This window comes from Schistocerca piceifrons, chromosome 1 (assembly GCF_021461385.2).
Source record: "Schistocerca piceifrons isolate TAMUIC-IGC-003096 chromosome 1, iqSchPice1.1, whole genome shotgun sequence".
In the NCBI taxonomy this organism is placed as follows: domain Eukaryota; kingdom Metazoa; phylum Arthropoda; class Insecta; order Orthoptera; family Acrididae; genus Schistocerca; species Schistocerca piceifrons.
This window is the reverse complement of record NC_060138.1, coordinates 318,191,602-318,215,027: the sequence shown is the minus strand read 5'-3', so window position 1 is coordinate 318,215,027 and position 23,426 is coordinate 318,191,602.

The window sequence follows — 23,426 nt, the reverse complement described above, 5'->3', positions numbered from 1 at the left end:
CCATACGCTGTCGAAGGCTGTGCTGTTGTCCAGGAAGAGAACTCCGCAGAAGTCCCTGTAGTTAAATGCGTCTGTGGCTTCCTCAACCACTCGGAGCAGTTGTAGTGTGGTGGAATGGCCTGCCCTGAAACCAAATTGTTCCGGTGGCAGCAGGTCTCCATCGGTGATCGTCCTTTGTAGTCGGCTGAGGAGGATCCTTTCAAAGACCTTGCTGATGAACGACAGAAGGCTTATGGGCCGGTAGTTTGGCTATTGGTCGGCGCACACCACGGACAGAGCGCCAGGCGCGGCGCGGACCGTAGGGGGAACCCCTAGCACAACGTAGGCATAAATACCAGACTCATTCCATACTGGAATCAGTATCAGACAGCACCTGAAGAAGACTGCGAGTCACGCAGTTGAAATATCGTGCAGGAAAGACGCGAATAACCTGCAGAAACCCGATTAATGAAGATGATAAGAGTGATGAAAATTCCTGACTTAACCACAGAGTAATTTTTCTGCATAAGCTGTGTGTAACGTAAGAGAGTATTGAAGGATTTCACCATACAGTTAAATATTGAAGACACTGAAGCTATTACTTAGAGTCAGTCGTCTGGTAATCTCTTAGCTCCTTCCTTATCCGAATCCGAGAAATACATTTCAGTTCTGGAAATGTCACCTGCTACGTTGATAACGAGCCTATTAACAACAGAATCCACGAAGCCAACCAGGCGCAGCATTCTCTCTTCTTCTTTTATGACCAGCCGTTCTATATACCGTCAGCGTTCAGCAGTGACCCGTGAAAATACTGGGTGCGTTAGTTCCAGTTCATCTCGCAGTTTGTTAGTCTTATTACTTCTCGGGCGAAATCCCGTAGCTTGGCTTCAAATCAGTCCTTGGTTCAAATGGCTCTGAGCACTATGGGACTTAACAAAAAAAAAAAAAAAAAAAAAAAAAATGGTTCAAATGACTCTGAGCCTATGCGACTTTACTTCTGAGGTCATTAGTCGCCTAGAACTTAGAACTACTTAAACCTAATTAATCGAAGGACATCACACACATCCATGCCCGAGGCAGGATTCGAACCTGCGATCGTAGCGGTCGCTCGGCTCCAGACTGTTGCGTCTAGAACCGCACGGCCACTCCGGCCGGCTGGGACTTAACATCTGAGGTCATCAGTCCCCTACAACTTAGAACTTCTTAAACCTAACTAGCCTAAGGACATCACACACATCCGTGCCCGACGCAGGATTCGAACCTGCAACCGTAGCGGTCGCGCGGTTCCAGTTTGAAGCGTCCAGATCAGTTCTGTTGGGTTCATATTGTAATGATGCATTTGTATGATGTACTCGATGCTGTGAAAATGACTGTTCTTCATGTTTCTACGGTACTTATCTACCTCTGTGGTATAAAACGATGGTCACAGTCCAAATAAAGAGCATTTGGTTTTCCATTTTTGCCTTAAAAATTAATTTGTTACATTTTCTTAATTTAAACAACTTTTATGAACAGTCTTTCATAAAACATCGATCTACATCTACATGTACATCTACGTGATTACTCTGCTATTCACAATAAAGTGCCTGGATGAGGGTTCAATGAACCACCTTCAAGCTGTCTCTTTACCGTTCCACTCTCGAACGGCGCGCGGGAAAAACGAGCGCGTAATTTTTTCTGTACGAGCCCTGATTTCACTTATTTTGTCGTGGCGATCATTTCTTCCTACGTAGGTGGGAGGAGAAAAGTAGTGATTGAAATTTCATGAGAAGATCCCGTCACAACGAAAAACGTCTTTGCTTAAATCATAATTAAGAATTTGTATTTGAAATGGAAACAAGAATGTCGCGTCCAATATGTAATTAGAAACAAGAAGACGTGCATTATTCATAAAAAATGATGACGAATTCTATAATTACGAGGTGCAGGTATTTCAAATTGAACGAGAAAAGAAATTATACTGGGGAGATTTGAACCAACGCACGAGCAACCGCAAATGGTTCATACACCACTACGCCACCGAAGAGCTACGCACTCACTTCACTACAGAGAATGCTGGGAAAACTTGAAAGCCGATTATCTCCGTAAATTTATGAAAAAACATTAAGAAAAGCCTGTTTCTCTGCATTTTTTAAGCGTGTTCCACGCGCGTGTTTTACTACGGAACAGAAAGCAGCCTCAGCCATTTTCATACTGCGCATTATCAGCGCGACAATTAGAGCACAACGCTGCAGAGGGTGTGACTGTACACGATTTTTGAAATAAAAACTACGTAGATCAAGTGTGATTAAAAAAAAACTTTGATGGTTGTTAATATATTTGAATATCTTTAAGTTTCATTTAACGTAACTTAATAATAAGATATCTAATACATAAGTAGCAACAGCGTGACAACAGCAGTGTACGTGTGCTACGGCTTCTGGCCAGTCATCGCGTTTGTGTTTGTTTAAATCAGGTTTATTCTTATGATGAACGGATTATAGTTACATATGTTATAATATACACTGAAGAACCAAAGAAACTGGTACCCCTGCCTAATATCCTGTAGGGCCCCGACGAGTGCGCAGAAGTGCCGCAACACGACGTGGGATGGACTCGACTAATGTCTGAAGTAGTGCTGGAGAGAATTGACACCATGAACCCTGCACGGCTGTCGATAAATCTATAAGAGTATGGGGGGGGGGGGGGAGAGGGCGGAGATCTCTTGTGAGTAGCCTGTTGCAAGGCATCCCAGATATGCTCAATTATGTTCATGTCTGGAGTTCGGTGGCCAGCGGAAGTGTTACAACTGGGAAGTGTGTTCCTGGAGTCACTATGTAGCAATTCTGTACGTGTGGGGTGTCACGTTGTTCTGCTGGAATTTCCCAACTCAGTCGGAATGCACAATGGACATGAGTGGATGCAGGTGACCAGACAGTATGTTTACGTACGTGTCACTTGTCAGAGTCGTATCTAGACGTATGATCAGGGGTCCCATATGACTCCAACTGCACACGTCCCACACCATTACAGAGCCTCCACCAGTCCCCTGCTGGCATGCAGGGTCCATGGATTCATGAGGTTGTCTCCATACCTGAACACGTCCATGCGCAAGATACAATTCGAAACGAGACTCGTTCGACCAGACAACATATTTCCAGTCATCAACAGTCCAATGTCGGTTGACGGGCCCAGGCGAGATGAAAGCTTTGTGTCGTGCAGTCATCAAGGGTACGTGAATGGGTTTTCAGCTCCGAAAGTCCATATCGATGATTTTTCGTTGAATAGTTCGCAGGCTGACACTTATTGATGACCCAGCACTAAAATCTGCAGCAATTTCCGGGGGGTTGCGCTTCTGTCACGTTGAACGATTCCCTTCAGTCGTCGTTGGTCCCGTTCTTGCAGGATATTTTTCCGGCCGCAGCGATGTCGGAGATTTGATGTTTTACAGGATTCCTGATATTCACGGTACACTCGTGAAATGGTCGTGCGGGAAAATCCCCACTTCATCGCCACCTCGGAGATGCTGTGTCCCGTCGCTCGTGCGCCGACTATAACATCGCGTTCAAAGTCACTTAAATCTTGATAACTTGTCATTGTAGTAGTAGTGACCGATCAAATAACTGGGCCAGACACTTGTTGTCTTATATAGGCGTTGCCGACCGCAGCGCTGTATTCTGCCTGTTTACATATCTCTGTATTTGAATACGCACGCCTACATCAGCTTCTTCGGCGCAACAGTTGTATTTTAATGAGTTTTTCGACTGTGACCGGCGTGAAGATAATCTAAGAAAGTTTTATGTTTTCCTTGCGGTCTTCAGTGGAACGACAGACTCGTGTAACTGTACAACCTCTATGTTACCTTTTAAGTACTTGTTGCCTTTTATGATAAAAACATGTGGAGGGTTAGTGTACCAGAGGATGTTGCAAGTGATCTCATCAGGCCTATGTTCGCTTTTAAGCAGTTGAGCATTAGTATAATTTTGCTTATAGTCGTTTTGGCAGCTCTTTGCTGGCAAGCTCTAGTGGCTTCAAAATATTAAGCAACAGTTTCGTATTCTGTACTTTTATATTTAAAATCTTTTTAGGATCGTTCGATACAACACTTTGCACAATGTAGAAGTACTGAGTAAAAAAATATTCATATTGAAAAGGAAGTGCTCGACATCAAGAAGAACTGTGATTGGCTATTTGAATGTTGGGTTATCGACATGTCGCGATCGTCTGGAATAATAAAGAGGGAGGCCATTATTCCACCATTTATTTGAGGCTGGACGAACTGTCTTTTTAAACTGAAAAACTTGTGCAAATCTCTCATTCCTTCATCTACACTGATCAGCAGTCCTCCTTTATATATCAAGAGCAAATCACTCAGGAGGAGGTATAATTTCAAAGTTACTACTCTTTAACACACACCCAACCAATTCAGTAGTACGTAAAATTGAAGGTACTGCTACAATCTCTTCATAAGTGATTGATTATGTGTCCAAATTGAAGCCAAGACTGACTTCTTAGCGTACTAAATTACATATTTACGTTTTCGACAGCACGGCCCCCCGTGCCATCTACGGCTGTTGCTGTCTTGACGACATACTCTAAAATCTTACTTCTTCAGTTAAGTTACGATATAAAATCTCTGCTTCGTAAACCTTACAAATGTCTGCTTTAAATTCGTTTGCAGTTAGATTATTTATATACTGAAATCGACATTATAATAAATGAAATTTGCTTTCGCTTATCTAGTATTGACTGCCCATCAATAGTTATTCTCGTTATTGGCACAGTAGTTGAGTAACTTTTGCTTACAAAAGTGATGACAGAGTCCCGATTAATTCCATATAAATTTAAACTGAAATATCACAGGCCGTTGGTCTGTATCTTCTTCATTTTTATTCATTACATTCAGAATATTACACCACTTTCTATACACATACATACAAGGTCATACTTACAATTCTCCCCCCAAATAACTGGCACCAAAGAGTGTCATTAAAATTACACCAGCACGTTCAAAGATGCTCATTTTAATAAAAACAAATAAAATTTATTCACTTTACATATCTTTTGTAATGATGTCCCATAAATGTTTCAATAATAAACAATACAAACAAAAACCAGTGGATAGCAAATAGGTACTCGTATTGCCACAAAACAGCTTTTTCTGCTCTCAGGCTGCGCAGAAAGCATCACTCACACTCTTTCCTAGGTGCACATTACCGTTACAAACGCAGAAGAAAAGAACTCTAAGAAGGCTCCAAAAACTACACCAAAACGTTTGGAAGAGAGGGGGATTAGAGCGTACAAAACTAGTGCAGACAGATTTCTTTTTTTTTATTTCCTAGTGAGGAACAAACGTTCAGGGGGGCAAAACAAGGGATTTTATTTTTTTAGCCGGGACAAGTGAAGGACAATTTTTTCTGATTTATTGTTCTTTATTATATTCCTGAAGAGGGGCAGCAGCCTTTTCAGTAGTTGCAGGGGCAACAGTCTGGATGATTGACTGATCTGGCCTTGCAACACTAACCAAAACGGCCTTGCTGTGCTGGTACTGCGAACGGCTGAAAGCAAGGGGAAACTACAGCCGTAATTTTTCCCGAGGGCATGCAGCTTTACTGTATGGTTAAATGATGATGGCGTCCTCATGGGTAAAATATTCCGGAGGTAAAATAGTCCCCCATTCGGATCTCCGGGCGGGGACTACTCAGGAGGAAGTCGTTATCACGAGAAAGAAAACTGGCGTTCTACGGATCTGAGCGTGGAATGTCAGATCCCTTAATCGGGCAGGTAGGTTAGAAAATTTAAAAAGGGAAATGAATAGGTTGAAGTTAGATATAGTGGGAATTAGTGAAGTTCGGTGGCAGGAGGAACAAGACTTTTGATCAGGTGAATACAGGGCTATAAATACAAAATCAAATAGTAGGTTTAATAATGAATAAAAAAGTAGGACTGCGGGTAAGCTACTACCAACAGCATAGTGAACACATTATTGTGGCCAAGATAGACACGACGCCCATGCCTACTACAGTAGTACAAGTTTAGGTGCCAACTAGCTCTGCAGATGATGAAGAAATTGATGAAATGTATGATGAGATAAAAGAAATTATTCAGGTAGTGAAGGGAGACGAAAATTTAATAGTCATGGGTGACTGGAATTCGTGAGTAGGAAAATGCAGAGAAGAATACATAGTGGGTGAATATGGATTGGGGGAGAGAAATGAAAGAGGAAGCCGTCTGGTAGAATTTTGCACAGAGCATAACTTAATCATAGCTAATACTTGGTTCAAGAATCATGAAAGAAGGTTGTATACATAGAAGAATACTGGAGATACTAGAAGGTATCAGATAGATTATATAATGGTAAGACAGAGATTTAGCAACCAGGATTTAAATTGTAAGGCAATTCCAGGGGCAGATGTGGACTCTGACCACAATCTGTTGGTTATGAACTGTAGATTAAAACTTAAGAAACTAGAAAAAGGTGGGAATTTAAGGAGATGGGACCTGGATAAACTGACTAAACCAGAGGTTGTACAGAGTTTGAGGGAGAACATAAGGAAACAATTGACAGGAATGGGGGAAAGAAACAGTAGAAGAAGAACGGGTAGCTCTGAGGGAAGAAGTAGTGAAAGCAGCAGAGGATCAAGTAGGTAAAAAGACGAGGGCTAGTAGAAATCCTTGGGTAACAGGAGAAATATTGAATTTAATTGATGAAAGGAAAAAATGTAAAAACGCAGTAAATGAAGCAGGCAAAAAGGAATACAAACGACTCAAAAATGAGATCGACAGGAAGTGCAAAATGGCTAAGCAGGGATGGCTAGAGAACAAATGTAAGGATGTAGAGGCTTATCTCACTAGGGGTAAGATAGATACTGCCTACAGGAAAATTAAAGAGACCTTTGGAGGTAAGAGAGCCACTTGTATGAATATCAAGAGCTCAGATGGAAACCCAGTTCTAAGCAAAGAAGGGAAAGCAGAAAGATGGAAGGAGTATATAGAGGGTCTATACAAGGGCGATGTACTTGAGGACAATATGATGGAAATGGAAGAGGATGTAGATGAAGATGAAATGGGAGATACGATACTGCGTGAAGAGTTTGACAGAGCACTGAAAGACCTGAGTGGAAACATGGCCCCGGGATTAGACAACATTCCATTGGAACTACTGACGGCCTTGGGAGAGGCAGTCCTGACAAAACTCTACCATCTGGTGAGCAAGATGTATGAGACCGGCGAAATACCTTCAGACGTCAAGAAGAATATAATAATTCCAATCCCAAAGAAAGCAGGTGTTGACAGATGTGAAAATTACCGAGCTATCAGTTTAATATGTCACAGCTGCAAAATACTAACGCGAATTCTTTACAAACGAATGGAAAAACTGGTAGAAGCCGACCTCGGCGAAGATCAGTTTGGATTCCGCAGAAATGTTGGAACACGTGAGGCAATACTGACCCTACGACTTATCTTAGAAAATAGATTATGGAAAGGCAAGCCTACATTTCTAGCATTTGTAGACTTAGAGAAAGCTTTTGACAATGTTGACTGCAATACTCTCTTTCAAATTCTAAAGGTGGCAGGGGTAAAATACCGGGAGTGAAAGGCTATTTACAACTTGTACAGAAACCAGATGGCAGTTATAAGAGTCGAGGGGCATGAAAGGGAAGCAGCGGTTGGGAAGGGAGTGAGACAGGGTTGTAGCCTGTTCCCGATGTTATTTTTGGCTGGCTCTGAACACTATGCGACTTAACTTCTGAGGTCATCAGTCGCCTAGAACTTAGAACTAATTAAACCTAACTAACCTAAGGACATCACACACATCCATGCTCGAGGCAGGATTCGAACCTGCGACCGTAGCGGTCGCTCGCCTCCAGACTGTAGCGCCTAGAACCGCACGGCCACTCCGGCCGGCCCCGATGTTATTTAATCTGTATATTGAGCAAGCAGTAAAGGAAACAAATGAAAAATTCGGTGTAGGTATTAAAGTCCATGGAAAAGAAATAAAAACGTTGAGGTTCGCCGATGATATTGTAATCCTGTCAGAGACAGCAAAAGGACTTGGAAGAGCAGTTGAACGGAATGGACAGTGTCTTGAAAGGAGGATATACGATGAACATCAACAAAAGCAAAACGAGGATAATGGAAAGTAGTCGAATTAAGTTGGGTGATGCGGAGGGAATTAGATTAGGAAATGAGACACTTAAAGTAGTAAAGGAGTTTTGCTACTTGGGGAGCAAAATAACTGATGATGGTCGAAGTAGAGAGGATATAAATTGTAGACTGGCAATGCCAAGGAAAGCGTTTCTGAAGAAGAGAAATTTATTAACATCGAGTATAGATTTAAGTGTCAGGAAGCCGTTTCTGAAAGTATTTGTATGGAGTGTAGCCATGTATAGAAGTGAAACATGGACGATAAATAGTTTGGATAAGAAGAGAATAGAAGCTTTCGAAATGTGGTACTACAGAAGAATGCTGAAGATTAGATGGGTATATCACATAACTAATGAGGAGGTATTGAACAGAATTGGGAGAAGAGGAGTTTGTGGCACAACTTGACAAGAAGAAGGGACCGGTTGGTAGGACATGTTCTGAGGCATCAGGGGATCACAAATTTAGCATTGGAGGGCAGCGTGGAGGGTAAAAATCGTAGAGGGAGACCAAGAGATGAATACACTAAGCAGATTCAGAAGGATGTAGGCTGCAGTAGGTACTGGGAGATGAAGAAGCTTGCACAGGATAGAGTAGCATGGAGAGCTGCATCACACCAGTCTCAGGTCTGAAGACAACAACATCAACATTATATTTTTACGAAGAATGTTTAATTTTTAATAGATTTCGTTTGGTTTTACATATTTAAAAAAATCAATGCATGTATAATCATAGTTGAAAATTATCATTAATTCGCATTTTATGGAATTCGGGGTACATTTATTTAGTACATCAGTCCACTTTAATGCCGTCTGTGAGAACTGCTGGGACTAGGGATACTAAAGATGAACAATAGGACGTGAAAACGTTAGGGATTTCGTCCTTGAAAAAAACCTTTCCATGACTTTCTTCCATTTCTCATTCGCACCATTATTTTTGTCATGAAAAGACTGTGCCATGGCCACGCTTCTTTCAGTTATTTGAAATTATCCGAATAAGAAGTCTAAGCGCAGTTGATTGATCCTTAAAAGTTCCGCGTCATTTTTAAAGTGGTCATAATTTATTGGTGGTGTTAAGTATAAAAACAGCATCTTGGAAAGAGTGTCGTTTTCTGAGAAATCATATCGTGGTGACAAATATCCTATAAAATTGGCGTAGAACTGTAGAAAATCTTTCCGATTAGATTCTTTTGCTTAATGCTTAATCCACCTCTTATTTTTCTTGTATTAGTCCCGAAAAAGTTGTCTTTTATTCCTTGCTCTATCTTTTCTTGAATCCCGTGCATTTTAGCATGCATCTGAACAACTGATAGAGAACCTGATTCAATCTTCTCCATTGTTGTTTCTACCAAAGACATTAGGTTATGCAGAAACGACAAGTACGCTAAAGTTTTTTTCTGTTCTTCTTCACACGTGATTAACTTTTCTAAGAGACAAGGAGCTTCATTGCGGAATTCGAGAAAATGAGTTTTCAGTGTAGGCCAAATTTTTAATACTCTTTTCGACAGTAGTACCAAGAGATAAAAATCTAGTGGCAACATCTTTTATTATTATCGAATCTCACTCGCTTCAAATTGGAGTTGCAAGTCCGCTCTTCTTTACGCAGATCTACTGAAGTGACTGCATATTTACCCTACCAAACTTTCTACATCGGCTTCCAGTTTATCAGTACGGTATTTCTCTGCATTGTGGAGAACATGGAAGGGTCAATGAGCTTTGGCAATTTTATCATTTTCAGCTAAAAGAAGTATATAAATGGAATGGTTTCAGCCGAAGTTTATATTAGTCTTGTTGGCGGCGAGTGTCCAATCTTCAAAGACAATCTATTCTTCTCCAATGTGTCTATTAATAGCTGCGAAACTTGGTATGCACATTCATCGTTACATTCTACGAATTCCAGTTGACGGTCTACAACCCCAGTATTAGAAAGAATCGTACAAAAACTGGAAACATTTCTCCATTTTTTAAAAATGATTTGCATTTGTCGCTATAGAACAGTATATATTTTTTTTGGAAAATATTTTTAACACATTCTTTGGCAGATGCCTCGCGCTTTTGCGCAACTAAAACTTTGATCGATTCTTTAATTACTGCATATATGCGGTACTAATTTGTGTGAACAATCCACACTGTTGTAACTAAGAGAATGCTTTACCGTATGATAGACAATGCGAGTTCTCCAGCTGTAATCTTGTCCATCTCCAAGGCAGATGGTTCAGACTTCGAGAAATATTTGGATAGGGTACTTGATGCTCTATTGCTAACAAGAGCAATATGATATTTAGTAGATGACTGTTGTTTTACATCAGTAGCGCCTATATAAGCACACGAGAAATCTTTATTGCACTGGTTACATAAAATATGACTTTTACGATTTTCTTTTATCGTCTTAACCAGGAATAACTATTTTCTCCGTTTTCAATGACAGTCAAGAATGGAATTAAAAAATCCTTCCCGTATTGTTGACATGCCTTGACACAGCATTTAAACAAACGATAATGTTAAATACAAAACTATAGAAAGAAAGCGAGATAGACAATCAACAATTAGAAGAATGTACGAGGGTGGTTTGAAAAGTTCTCGGAATCACCACTGAACCGTGAATTTACTTCCAAAACCTTTTCTTAAGAATTTACTTTATTTACTAGCGATTCATCAAGAACATTAACATATTTAATGACACTATGTGAGCGTGGAAGTAGTCGCCAATGGGTAACTGATGAACAAATTAAATTTTTTTTTAATAAATGGAAATTTTATTCCTAAAAGCCCCTTCTTTTTTTTGAAACAGATTTAAAATTATAATCAGAAAGCATCCTGTAAATATCAAGTTACAGTTTATTCAGAGGTAGAAATAACCTTTTTTTTTTAACAGTATGAGCTTTCGGGCTGAGAACCTTGCCGCTCCCTTTTAACACGGCCGTAGTCACGACCGCTCACAACAACCTCTGAAAGACTACACTGGTGCAAATCTGCAACACACCAGATTACTTTAAACTAAAAAAATTTAACAACTCACACAAACACATAACTATGCACGCCGTAAGATGGATAGAAGTGGTACAAAACTCTCACATTAAAATTATTTGCCATCGAAAGTGCAACTTGTTTTTAAAGGAACTCTTACGGTGGAAGAGTGGCAACTTTATATACTAAAATGACCATTTAAATAAAATCCATGATATGCACTTTTACATAAAATGTACCAACGTGCTCTACATCCCACATATACAAGATGATACGCAAGATAAAAACATATTTCAGGAATTCGGCCTTTACACCTTAAGGAATAAATTCGTTAACACCGAATCCGACAAACATGACAGAGGCAGCTATTCGACAGACAGACAGACAGACACTAACTGCCTAACAAATGCGGACGAGAGACTGACCAAGAAAAGAAGTAGAATTTAACAAGTAAACGAAACAACATATCACGAATCACTTAACTTCTAATACACAGCTATTTCTGGCGAAAATCTGGCACAGCACTCCCAAAACGCTCTCCTGAACCGTCCGCTTCCAGCCGCTTCAACGGAAGCAGGAAGGCGCGCCGATCTCCCGTCTCACGGCGTCGCAGCTCACCCCGGCCAGACCGATGTCGTGGGTTGATTCCTGTTGCTCTCGTGTCGGCCGCGAAGCCACTCCCCCTGCTATACGGCGCGGCCCACTGGACTGACGTGGCGACCTCATATGCACCGACGCTCAAGACGGACAAGTCATCTTGTGTCCCAGTGTGCGAACGGCCAACCGATCGATCCAACCGCCAATGACCATTGCCTGAACAAACTTGAGCAGCCTGGCGGCCTAACATATACTAGCACTCCGGACGACAGACAGACACTAACCGCCTCGCCAATGCGGACGAGAGACAGCCCCAGACTGACTTGGCTGACCAACTGACCAGACTCGCCTCACTCAGTCTGACTCCGACTGACCAACTGCCGAGCTGATAGCGCTCCTTAAATGCACGTGAACAGGCAACCTTTCCCCTTTCCCACCAGAGGGAGACACCAAAGCTGCGATTACCTATACTAACAAATCCAACCTTGCATGAGCTATCGCAGCTAGTAAGCCACTACTGCTCTTACTAACCATCCCACTGTCGCAGAGGTTTTTTTCCCACGGCACGAGCCATGGCACTTTTTTCCCTCTGCTCTTCAAATCGCTACCCTCACTCGCGTTTCGACCACTATCTATCACCTGATGGACCGTGTTAATGCGTAGCCTTACCCAGACGCACGGACAACATCACAGCCCAGCATCCTGTGATCCACTTACTAGACAACTAACATGTTTACGGAGGTGACAGTAGAACTTTTGGTTTGGTCACCACGTTGGTGCGGGCGTGGAGGGGCCCCATCTCTTTTCTCTTTTGCCACAGCGGCGCCACTGCCAGAAACGGAGGGCGACTGCTTCACACTACGCGCTGCGGCGCGCTCTTCAAAACAGCAATTTTTACCACGGCTCAACCACGAGAGGTCAGCGTTAGCGTAACGAGTTATTCATTGGACTGTTGCCAGTAAACACGTGCGATGTCAGTGCTCTTGGAAGAGAGCTGTGGTGGCGATGTGGCTCTGTTGTTGTTCCCGCGTAGTGATTTGTGTAGATGGAAAAAATCGAGATTTGAGCACTGATTAAGTACTTCGTAAAGAAAGGTATGAAAGCAAAGGGCATTCATGCCGATTTCCAGAAAACACTGACTTTGCCAAATGGACAAATGTATTTAAATGGTCGGGAGAGCTTAGATGATGGTCTGCGCAGTGATCGGCCAAGATGTGTCACTATTGCAGAAATCATTGCAAAAGTGCACAAAATGGTCATGGAGGATAGCCGATTGAAAGTGCGTGAAATTGCTCTCTTGCCAGATGTCATCCGAAAGGGTATATCACGTTTTAACTGAAGAATTAGAAATGAAAAAATTATCTGCAAAATGGGTGCCGCGACTCTTGACGCTGGACCAAAAACGCATGAGAATGGACATATCAGAACAATGTCAAGCCCGTTTTAGGAGAAACGAACAAGATTTTTTGCGCCGGTTTGTGACCACAGATGAAACATGGGTGCACTGCTATACTTCAGAGACGAAACAACAGTCAAAGTAGTGAAAACATGCTGATTCTCAGCCACCAAAGAAAGCAAAGACAATTAATTCGGCGGGAAAGGTCATGGCATCAGTGTTCTGGAATGTGAAGGGGATTCTGTTTGTAGATTATTTCCCCACTGGGCAAACAATTACTGGAGAATACTATGCTAACCTCCTCGACCAATTGCAACGAAAGATAAGCGAAAGAAGGCCAGGTTTAGCAAGGAAGAAAGTCATATTCCATCAAGACAATGCGCGCCCGCACACATGTGCCGTGGCCATGGCAAAATTACACGAACTAAGGTATGAATTGTTGCCACACCTGCCTCATTCAACTGATGTGGCTCCGACACACTTCCATCTCTTCCCAAAACTGAAAATTTTTCATAGTGGCCGAAGATTCACTTAAAACGAAGACTTCATAGCCGCAGTTGACTAATATTTTGCAGGCCTGGAGGAAACTCATTTTCGAGATGGGGTCAAGGCACCGGAACGTCTTTGGACCAAGTGCATTAATCTACAAGGAAACTAGAGTGAAAAATAAAAAAAGTTTCACCGATGTAAGTACTTTTCTTCTGTTCCCTACCAAGAAGTTTTCAAATCATCCTCGTAAAAGAAACGGAGGCAAACACAGAAGTTCGGCGTCGCGCGGGAGGGTGGGAATCCGTGTATATCGGTCCCGCTCGACACTATCATACGCTGATAGCCGAGCTAGGTGTATCTCCATGCGGTACGTGCGTAGATAATACGTACTTGGCAGCTGTAGCGTGAAAGATTTCACAATAATAAGCGACCACTCTTGAAATATGGGACGTCCCGGGAAATACGAGACGTATGGCACCGCTACACAAAACACAAACTATGAGTGTCGCGAAAGCCTACACACTTATCTAAGTGCCTATGTATACGTTCCCTTTAGCATTCAGCAACAGAGTCGCGCAGTCTCCCTAATATCGATACCTCCACATTGTTGCTGCATATTGCACGGAATCTAAGTTAATTAAGGCCTATTATAATTTTAAAATCTGTAACTTTTGGCCTGAAGGCCACAAAGCCAATAACAGGCTATTCCAACACGAAAGACGTCTGAAGTTGTGCACTTCGCAGCTTCCGTGTCGCGCCGACAAAGCGATTTGGAGCAGAAAGAAGGCAGAATTTGGCAACTCGAGAATATTTCAGTTGAACAATGTGAACTGAAGCAGTCTCTTTTTGACATCAGAAGTAAAGACTGTAACAATGGGAGCAAAAGTGACACAGTATTAAACGAAATTTTCTCTATTTTATAGGAGTAGAAGTCTCAACAAAAGTGGAGGACGTTAAACAGAAAAGAAAAACATTGCATTAACAGTATGGGCGAGAATGACATGCCACTGATACCTCAAACAGAAGTGATGCTGGCAGTGAGTATGTTTACTTACCAAAAGTAGCTTGGCAGACGGGATCAGCGTGTCTTATCTTCAGCTAAGATGGTATTCCTCAATAAACCCACCTGATTATTTAGAATGGATGAGCAACTATTTATCTATGTACAACGAAATTTGGTACTTTTGTCATTTTCAATGATATTTCCTTTAGCACAAGCTATTTTCGAAGAAATGTCAAGTTTTCCTTCTTTCTCCGTCTGCTCATTCATTTTTTAAAGCTGTAATAGACTTTTTATTTTATTATCGTTACGACTTCTGCACCACTTGTTAGCAGCAGACACAGTGGCTGCGCCAAAGACTCAGACGGCGTGGAGTTTTACAATTATTTATCGAACTTTCTTTACAATTTCTCCCTCGTCGTCGCTGCCCAGCGCCTGTGGATCCCTCCACCTGGCTGCTGCTGTGCAGATTCTCCGACAACGCGGGCAACGCGCGCCGCTGATCGCACTCGGCAGCCTCAGGCCACCAGCGCTCCGCTGAAGCCAGGATGCCCTGTGGTTGAGACGAACTCGTCGCCGCTTGTTACCCCAGTACAGGCACGCCAACGGAGTCGCGTAGCCGTGAGGTCAGCTGCCGACGCCTGCTGCACCGGCGGCTGGGAAGCCGTCAGTCACGATGTCCGCGAGGTCCCGTCATGGACGGACAACGCGCCGTGGAGCCGGGTTGCCGTGAAGTCCGGGCGTCAGTCCCTGGCGGCGCCTGTGAGCGGTCCTGCTGGAAGTTCTCGCTGTAGTTAGTCAGCCATGGTGCCGACCGAACTCGGGCCGACCCCTCAGAGCTGAAGTTGACATCTGACGGCGAACAGATGACTTCTCCGAGCTTGAACAGACTTCCAGAATCGTCACCTACTGTGCGGCTGGTCCCGGCAGAGGTTCGAGTCCTCCCTCGGGCAGGGGTGTGCGTGTTTGTCCTTAGGATAATTTATGTTAAGTAGTCTGTAAGCTTAGGGACTGATGACCTTAGCAGTTAAGTCCCATAAGATTTCACACATACACACACACACACACACACACAATCGTCACCTAGGACGTTTTTTACCCTCGGTGGTAGCTTTTTTACTCCCACAGTATATTGCACCGTAACTTAGCGTGCTGGCCTCACTTCCCCTTCCTCAGCACTTTCCAGGCTTCGCTCGGCGCTCGGTCTGTGTGCGTCCTTGAGTCAGCCTGTGGATAGACTGCTGCTGTCGGCCAGGCTATCTGTGCCTGCCTACTTCACAACGCCTCGGTCGCCGGCGTGCCTCTCTTTTGCCATTCTCCACTGCGTGAAGCAACGCTTACTACATGTGGCCGCAACATATCGTTTACTGCCGCAGCGTGTAATGCAAGAGCCACGGAGAAAGCAACAACTGTTGACTTCTTTTCAGCGCCTGATGTCATGATAACTTGCTTTCTCTGCGTACGGTTCTGAGATGCGTCATGTTGCGCACTAGATCACACACGACTTTTCATGTTCGCGTAAGGGCCCGCTTTCTTCCGCGTGTTGATGAACTTGTTAACGGACGCTGAAAGTTCCATGTTGTTTACTGCATAATTCCTGTACTACATGTCCTTGTTCTCATGCCCTTCACTGTGAAGCTAAATGTTAGAGCGATAGAGAAAGAAGGGCACAAAGGAAAAAGAACATGACAGACACTATCAAATGAATCGGAAGTTCCGAATAGAAAAAATGGCAAAAAGAAAAACGTAATGATTTTCATAAATGTAATTTGACATGTAAAGACCCTTTGTTGACATCAAAAACTGTACTAGAACGTGTGAATAAATAAAATAATAAAATTAAATCGATGTATAGTGATGTAGCCAACCTCTTACAATGACATGTGTGTATTAATGAGTGCTTGGACTTTGACTGAAGCATGGCCACTCTGATGCGTACGTCTAAAGATAGCTTTAGAGCTAAAACTTCAATGACGGAAAATAACTGGAACACCAAAAAATAATCAATGTAGAGTAATGAAATTTCCGGAATACATTTGTCTAGGTAACTTATGTAAATGATTAACAGTGCTAGATCACAGGTTAATGTAAGGCCGAGATAAGCCACTGCAAATGTGAAATGCTGGTACATTAATAACCGGTGTAACAGACGGAATGTTGAATGCAAGTGTGCGAACGTGCATGCATTGTATCGTACAGGTGCCGGGTGTCAGTTTGTGGGATGGAATTCTACGCCAGCTGCACTTGGTCGGTCAACACAGGGACGGTTAATACTGGTTGTGGATGATGCTGGAGTTGTCTTCCGGTGATCGAGCAGGCCAAGGCAACATGTCGATACTCTGCATGACATGCTGGATTACAAGAGCAGTATGTGGATGAGCGTTATCCTCTTGGAAAACATTCTATGGAATGCTTTCCATGAATGGCAGCACAACACATCGAATAACCAGACTGACGTACAAATTTGTAGTCAGGGTACGTGGAGTAACTATGAGAGTGCTCCTGCTATCACACAAAACCTCCACGTGTAGGTTCCGTGTGTCTAACATGCAGACAGTTTGGTTGCAGGCCCTCAACTGTCCTCCTTCTAATCAACACGAGGCTGTCACTCGCACTAAGGCGCAACCAGCTTCCGTCAGAAAACATAATAGACCTGCAGCCTGCTTTCCAATGAGCTCTCGCTTGACACGAATGAGGTCGAAAATGGCGGTGGTTTGAGGTCACTGGAATGCATGCTACAGGGCGTCTGGCTCGGAGCTGTCCTTGAAGTAACATGTGTAACAGCTGGTCGTGTCACTGTGGTGGCAACTGCAGCTCAAATTTCTACTGCAGATGCAGTACGTTGCTCCAGAGCCTTCGGCCGAAGCTGGTCGTGTCACTGTGGTGGCAACTGCAGCTCAAATTTCTACTGCAGATGCAGTACGTTGCTCCAGAGCCTTAGGCCGAAGCCTGTCGTGTCACTGTGGTGGCAACTGCAGCTCAAATTTCTACTGCAGATGCAGTACGTTGCTCCAGAGCCTTCGGCCGAAGCTGGTCGTGTCACTGTGGTGGCAACTGCAGCTCAAATTTCTACTGCAGATGCAGTACGTTGCTCCAGAGCCTTAGGCCGAAGCCTGTCGTGTCACTGTGGTGGCAACTGCAGCTCAAATTTCTACTGCAGATGCAGTACGTTGCTCCAGAGCCTTCGGCCGAAGCTGGTCGTGTCACTGTGGTGGCAACTGCAGCTCAAATTTCTACTGCAGATGCAGTACGTTGCTCCAGAGCCTTCGGCCGAAGCTGGTCGTGTCACTGTGGTGGCAACTGCAGCTCAAATTTCTACTGCAGATGCAGTACGTTGCTCCAGAGCCTTAGGCCGAAGCTGGTCGTATCACTGTGGTGGCAACTGCAGCTCAAATTTCTACTGCAGATGCAGTACGTTGCTCCAGAGCCTTCGGCCGAAGCTGATCGTGTCACTGTGGTGGCAACTGCAGCTCAAATTTCTACTGCAGATGCAGTACGTTGCTCCAGAGCCTTAGGCCGAAGCTGGTCGTATCACTGTGGTGGCAACTGCAGCTCAAATTTCTACTGCAGATGCAGTACGTTGCTCCAGAGCCTTCGGCCGAAGCTGATCGTGTCACTGTGGTGGCAACTGCAGCTCAAATTTCTACTGCAGATGCAGTACGTTGCTCCAGAGCCTTCGGCCGAAGCTGGTCGTGTCACTGTGGTGGCAACTGCAGCTCAAATTTCTACTGCAGATGCAGTACGTTGCTCCAGAGCCTTCGGCCGAAGCTGGTCGTGTCACTGTGGTGGCAACTGCAGCTCAAATTTCTACTGCAGATGCAGTACGTTGCTCCAGAGCCTTAGGCCGAAGCTGGTCGTATCACTGTGGTGGCAACTGCAGCTCAAATTTCTACTGCAGATGCAGTACGTTGCTCCAGAGCCTTCGGCCGAAGCTGATCGTGTCACTGTGGTGGCAACTGCAGCTCAAATTTCTACTGCAGATGCAGTACGTTGCTCCAGAGCCTTAGGCCGAAGCTGGTCGTATCACTGTGGTGGCAACTGCAGCTCAAATTTCTACTGCAGATGCAGTACGTTGCTCCAGAGCCTTAGGCCGAAGCCTGTCGTGTCACTGTGGTGGCAACTGCAGCTCAAATTTCTACTGCAGATGCAGTACGTTGCTCCAGAGCCTTCGGCCGAAGCTGGTCGTGTCACTGTGGTGGCAACTGCAGCTCAAATTTCTACTGCAGATGCAGTACGTTGCTCCAGAGCCTTAGGCCGAAGCTGGTCGTATCACTGTGGTGGCAACTGCAGCTCTAATTTCTACTGCAGATGCAGTACGTTGCTCCAGAGCCTTAGGCCGAAGCTGGTCGTGTCACTGTGGTGGCAACTGCAGCTCAAATTTCTACTGCAGATGCAGTACGTTGCTCCAGAGCCTTAGGCCGAAGGCGGCGGTCGTCCCTTTCGGTAGTGCCACGTGGCCTTTCGGAGCCCGGTCTTCTTACGAACGTACATCATCACGACCACCACTGCTAACAGTCATGTACTGTGGCTACATTCCTGCCGAGTCTTTCTGTAGTATCGCAGAAGGAACATCCAGCTTCTCATAGCCCTGTAACACGACATTGTTCAAAATCAGTGAATTGTTCGTAATGGCATCTTTGTCAAATTTAAGGCATTCTTGACTAACATTAACTCACCACGTCCAAAGGTAACTAACGCTCACGGCGTTACAGCGTGTATGTAAAGCAATTCTGGCTTTTATGCTCATAGTGGCACTACTAGCGCCGTGCAATCTGAATAGACGTCATCTTTCAGATGTAGAAACACACGCACCAACTTTCGTTTATGTCACACAATTCCATCTTGGTGTTGTGACTTTTTTCCTGACTGTGTACGCAGTAAAGGAAACAGGAGCGAGCCAACATGATAAATTTTATTAATCTGCCTTCCATATGAAACCTAGTACTTGAAATTAAAATTATTGCTCTTTACAGACGAACTGAGATGGATGAGAGTAACCAGTAAAAGAGTCCTTTTTTCCCCCGGCCTTATCCCTTGTCACAGGGACGGCAAGTTATCCTGGATGTAACAATGCTAATGATTGGGGCGGGCGGATGGCCTTACTTTCGTCACCTCTTCCACCCTGTGACGGGATCTGTGTGTCTCATTTGTCTGCGACTAATATTACCCCTTTGTGAAAGTGTAATAACGTTTTCTAATTATTTGTGAATATCGTAACTCAGATGGGACCTGGGTATTTGCATGGTATTCACATAGGCAGATGTGGGAAACCGCCAAAAATCCACATTCAGGCTGGTCGACGTGAATCCGCCGTGAGGATTTAATACGGGGCTGCCACTAATGCCCGAATCGCCGCTATCCGGGCGAGCAGTAACCAATAACAGAGTAATGCAAGTAATTAGCAAAAGTAAAATCATGAACTGGTTAACTAACGCAATAGGTACACTTTACTGCTGCTGGTAAATATTATGTATCTTAAAAACAACAAAAATTAGAGTAAATATCTCGTTGTATTTTAATACGTTTTTAAGATATAGAAACCACTCGACTCCTAGTATATTAAAAAAATTAAAAGGAAACACATACACAGTTCATTATGATGCACATAAAGACACGATTTGAAATTGAGGGGAAAGGACTGTGCATTAAAATTATTTTAAAAAATTCGTAAATTACAGAAGAAATAGTCAGCTCCCGCGTATTAAGAAATTTCGATGGGAAATGCGCTTGGAATCGTCAACTGCGATTGTGATAATCGCTCAGTTTGATGTCATAGGCGCATTTCCGTCCCTTAACAACAGCAAGCCCTCCCTGTTTGCTTTCCCGTAGTGCTGGCAGCGTTACGAATATTGCGGGCATATCCCCCCTTGCTTATCTTGTATCTCCCTTCCCGCATCGCCCATTGTTCTCCGAGCTTCGTGCCAGTCACCGGCCATTCGGTTTCATAGAGGGCTTCTGGCTATTGATTTTACGGTCTTTAATGCATCATCGCAATTCCGAGTACATGCCGGGGAGGGGCTATGGATATTGGATGAGGCGAAGCTTTTGGGAGAAATCAACTCGCGAAGTGTTCGCATATTGCGCTGGACTGGAGGAGCGAAGTGAAATGCGTGGCGAGCGGATTTACATCTTGCTGGCAGTCGCGGAGAATTCTGGCAGTAGGGACAACTTTGGGAGGGCGAGGCACTCTGCAACCGATACCAGGCGGAGTATTTTATCCCTGGAGCATGTCCCACTGCTTGGCGACAAATCTCTTGCCTGCTCCATTTGGTTTCGCTACAAACAAATCGGATGGAAGTGGAGACGTCAACACTTACTTTTTAACAGGAGATATGCTTTCAAGTTGTAAAGTATTCTAGATTGCTCGAAAATCTTCGTGTATAACAAACAGTTTTCTGCTGTCTGTTTTGCAGATAAAAATAAAATTTACTCGCCTTGATAAACCAAATTTCAAATTTTTCTTGACCAACACGTTTCACCAGTTGTTCCGTGCATCTTCAGTGGTCCACATTGGATATACTACACTACTGGCCGATAAAATTGCTACACCAAGAAGAAATTCAGATGATAAACGGTTATTCATTGGACAAATATATTATACTGGAACTGAATGTGATTACATTTTCACGCAATTTGGGTGCATAGATACTGAGACAACAGTACCCAGAACAACCACATCTGGCCGTAATAACGGCCTTGATATGCCTGGGCAAACAGAGCTTGGGTGGCGTGTACAGGTACAGCTGCCCATGCAGCTTCAACACGATACCACAGTTCATCAAGAGTAGTGACTGGCGTATTGTGACGAGCCAGTTACTCGGTCACCAGTGACCAGACGTTTTCAGTTGGTGAGAGATGTGGAGAACGTGCTGGCCAGGGCAGCAGTCGTACATTTTCTGTATCCAGAAAGGCCCGTACAGGACCTGCAACATGCAGTCGTGCATTATCCTGCTTAAATGTAGGGTTTTGCAGGGATCGAATGAAGAGTAGAGCCACGGGTCGTAACACATATGACATGTAACGTCCACTGTTCAAAGTCCTGTCAATGCGAACAAGAGGTGACCGAGACGTGTAACCAATGGCACCCCATACCATCATGCCCGGTGATACGCCAGTATGGCGATGACGAATACACGCTTCCAATGTGCGTTCACCGCGATGTCGCCAAACACGGGTGCGACCATCATGATGCTGTAAACAGAACTTGGATTCATCCGAAAAAATGACGTTTTGCCATTCATGCAACCAGGTTCGTCGTTGAGTACACCATCGCAGGCGCTCCTGCCTGTGTGATGCAGCGTCAAGGGTATCCGCAGCCATGGTCTCCGAGCTGATAGTCCATGCTGCTGCAAACGTCGTCGTACTGTTCGTGCAGATGGTTGTTGCCTTCCAAACTTCCCCATCTGTTCACTCAGGGATTGAGACGTGGCTGCACGATCCGTTACAGTCATGCGGATAAGATGCCTGTCATCTCGACTGCTAGTGATACGAGGCCGTTGGGATCCAGCACGGCGTTCCGTATTACCCTCCTGAACCCACCCATTCCATATTCTGCTAACAGTCATTGGATCTCGACCAACGCGAGCAGCAATGTCGCGATACGATAAACCGCAATCGCGATAGGCTACAATCCGACCTTCATCAAAGTCGGAAACGTGATGGTACACATTTCTACTCCTTACACGAGGCATCACAACAACGTTTCACCAGGCAACGCCGGTCAACTGCGGTTTGTGTATGAGAAATCGCTTGGAAACTTTCCTCATGTCAGCACGTTGTAGGTGTCACCACCGGTGCCAACCTTTTGTGAATACTCTGAAAAGCTAATCATTTGCATATCACAGCATCTTCTTCCTGTCGGTTAAATTTCGCGTCTGTAGCGCGTCATCTTCGTGGTGTAGCAACTTTAATAGCCAGTAGTGTAACAAAATATCCTTCGTGTCTTGTTACATTCACATTAGACCATGGTATATGTATGTTTCTGTGTCTGAAGTTTTCCGAATGCTGGGAACATTATCAAAAGCTATTAGTATTTTCACACTTAAACCAGTTTAGCCTATGACGATAACTCCAGCATTAAGAGACTAAACGCTGGGCGCACCAGTTTGTCTTAGCGCAACGTTGCTCATCAATCTTTCGGCTTTAGCGACCTACTTTTCAATTAGTTTTCTTCTCCACTCTACCTCCTCCCCCTCCCCTTCCTCAGACGACAGCGGTATCTGTCATAATGTATTTTCGCACCAAAGCTACTAACCTTAAAATTATCAAGAATACGTGAATTTATTGCACTTCGCAACACTGATCCACTGTAATGATAAAACCAGAATCGATGGCCATTTATTGCTGTCTGTCTTACAGATAGCGCTCGAAACGTTGATGGATTACCTCAGGGGAATGCGACTCTAGATGAAAAGTAGCAAGGTGGCTGCGAGGTGCTGAGGACGCATAGAGGGAATGTTTTTTCATTGTCTTCCAGTCGTCCGTGCGTGCGTCATACCGTTCAGCTACAATAGCGAAAATTACAGACCCAAGTAACATAAGTTCTTGAACGAAAATTATAGAGACAGTCATCTTCAAATGTGGCACTTACTCTTAGCTGTTTTTAGAACGCAATTAGTAGACAAAATGTACACATGACACAAAATTTCGACGTGACTATAACGTCTCTGTATCGTTTCTGCTTTTGCAGAACCCCAAATCTAGTGCATATTTCGATTGCCTGCACTGTGTACGAAGAGCGGAGCTTGCTCCTTCCAGGCTACACCAGTTCCTGGGAAACTGATTAGGATAAAGAACACGATTCCGCAACGTGACGAGTGTCAATATTATATTTTTATTTGTATAGGGGCTGACAATTATCATTAAAATATACAGT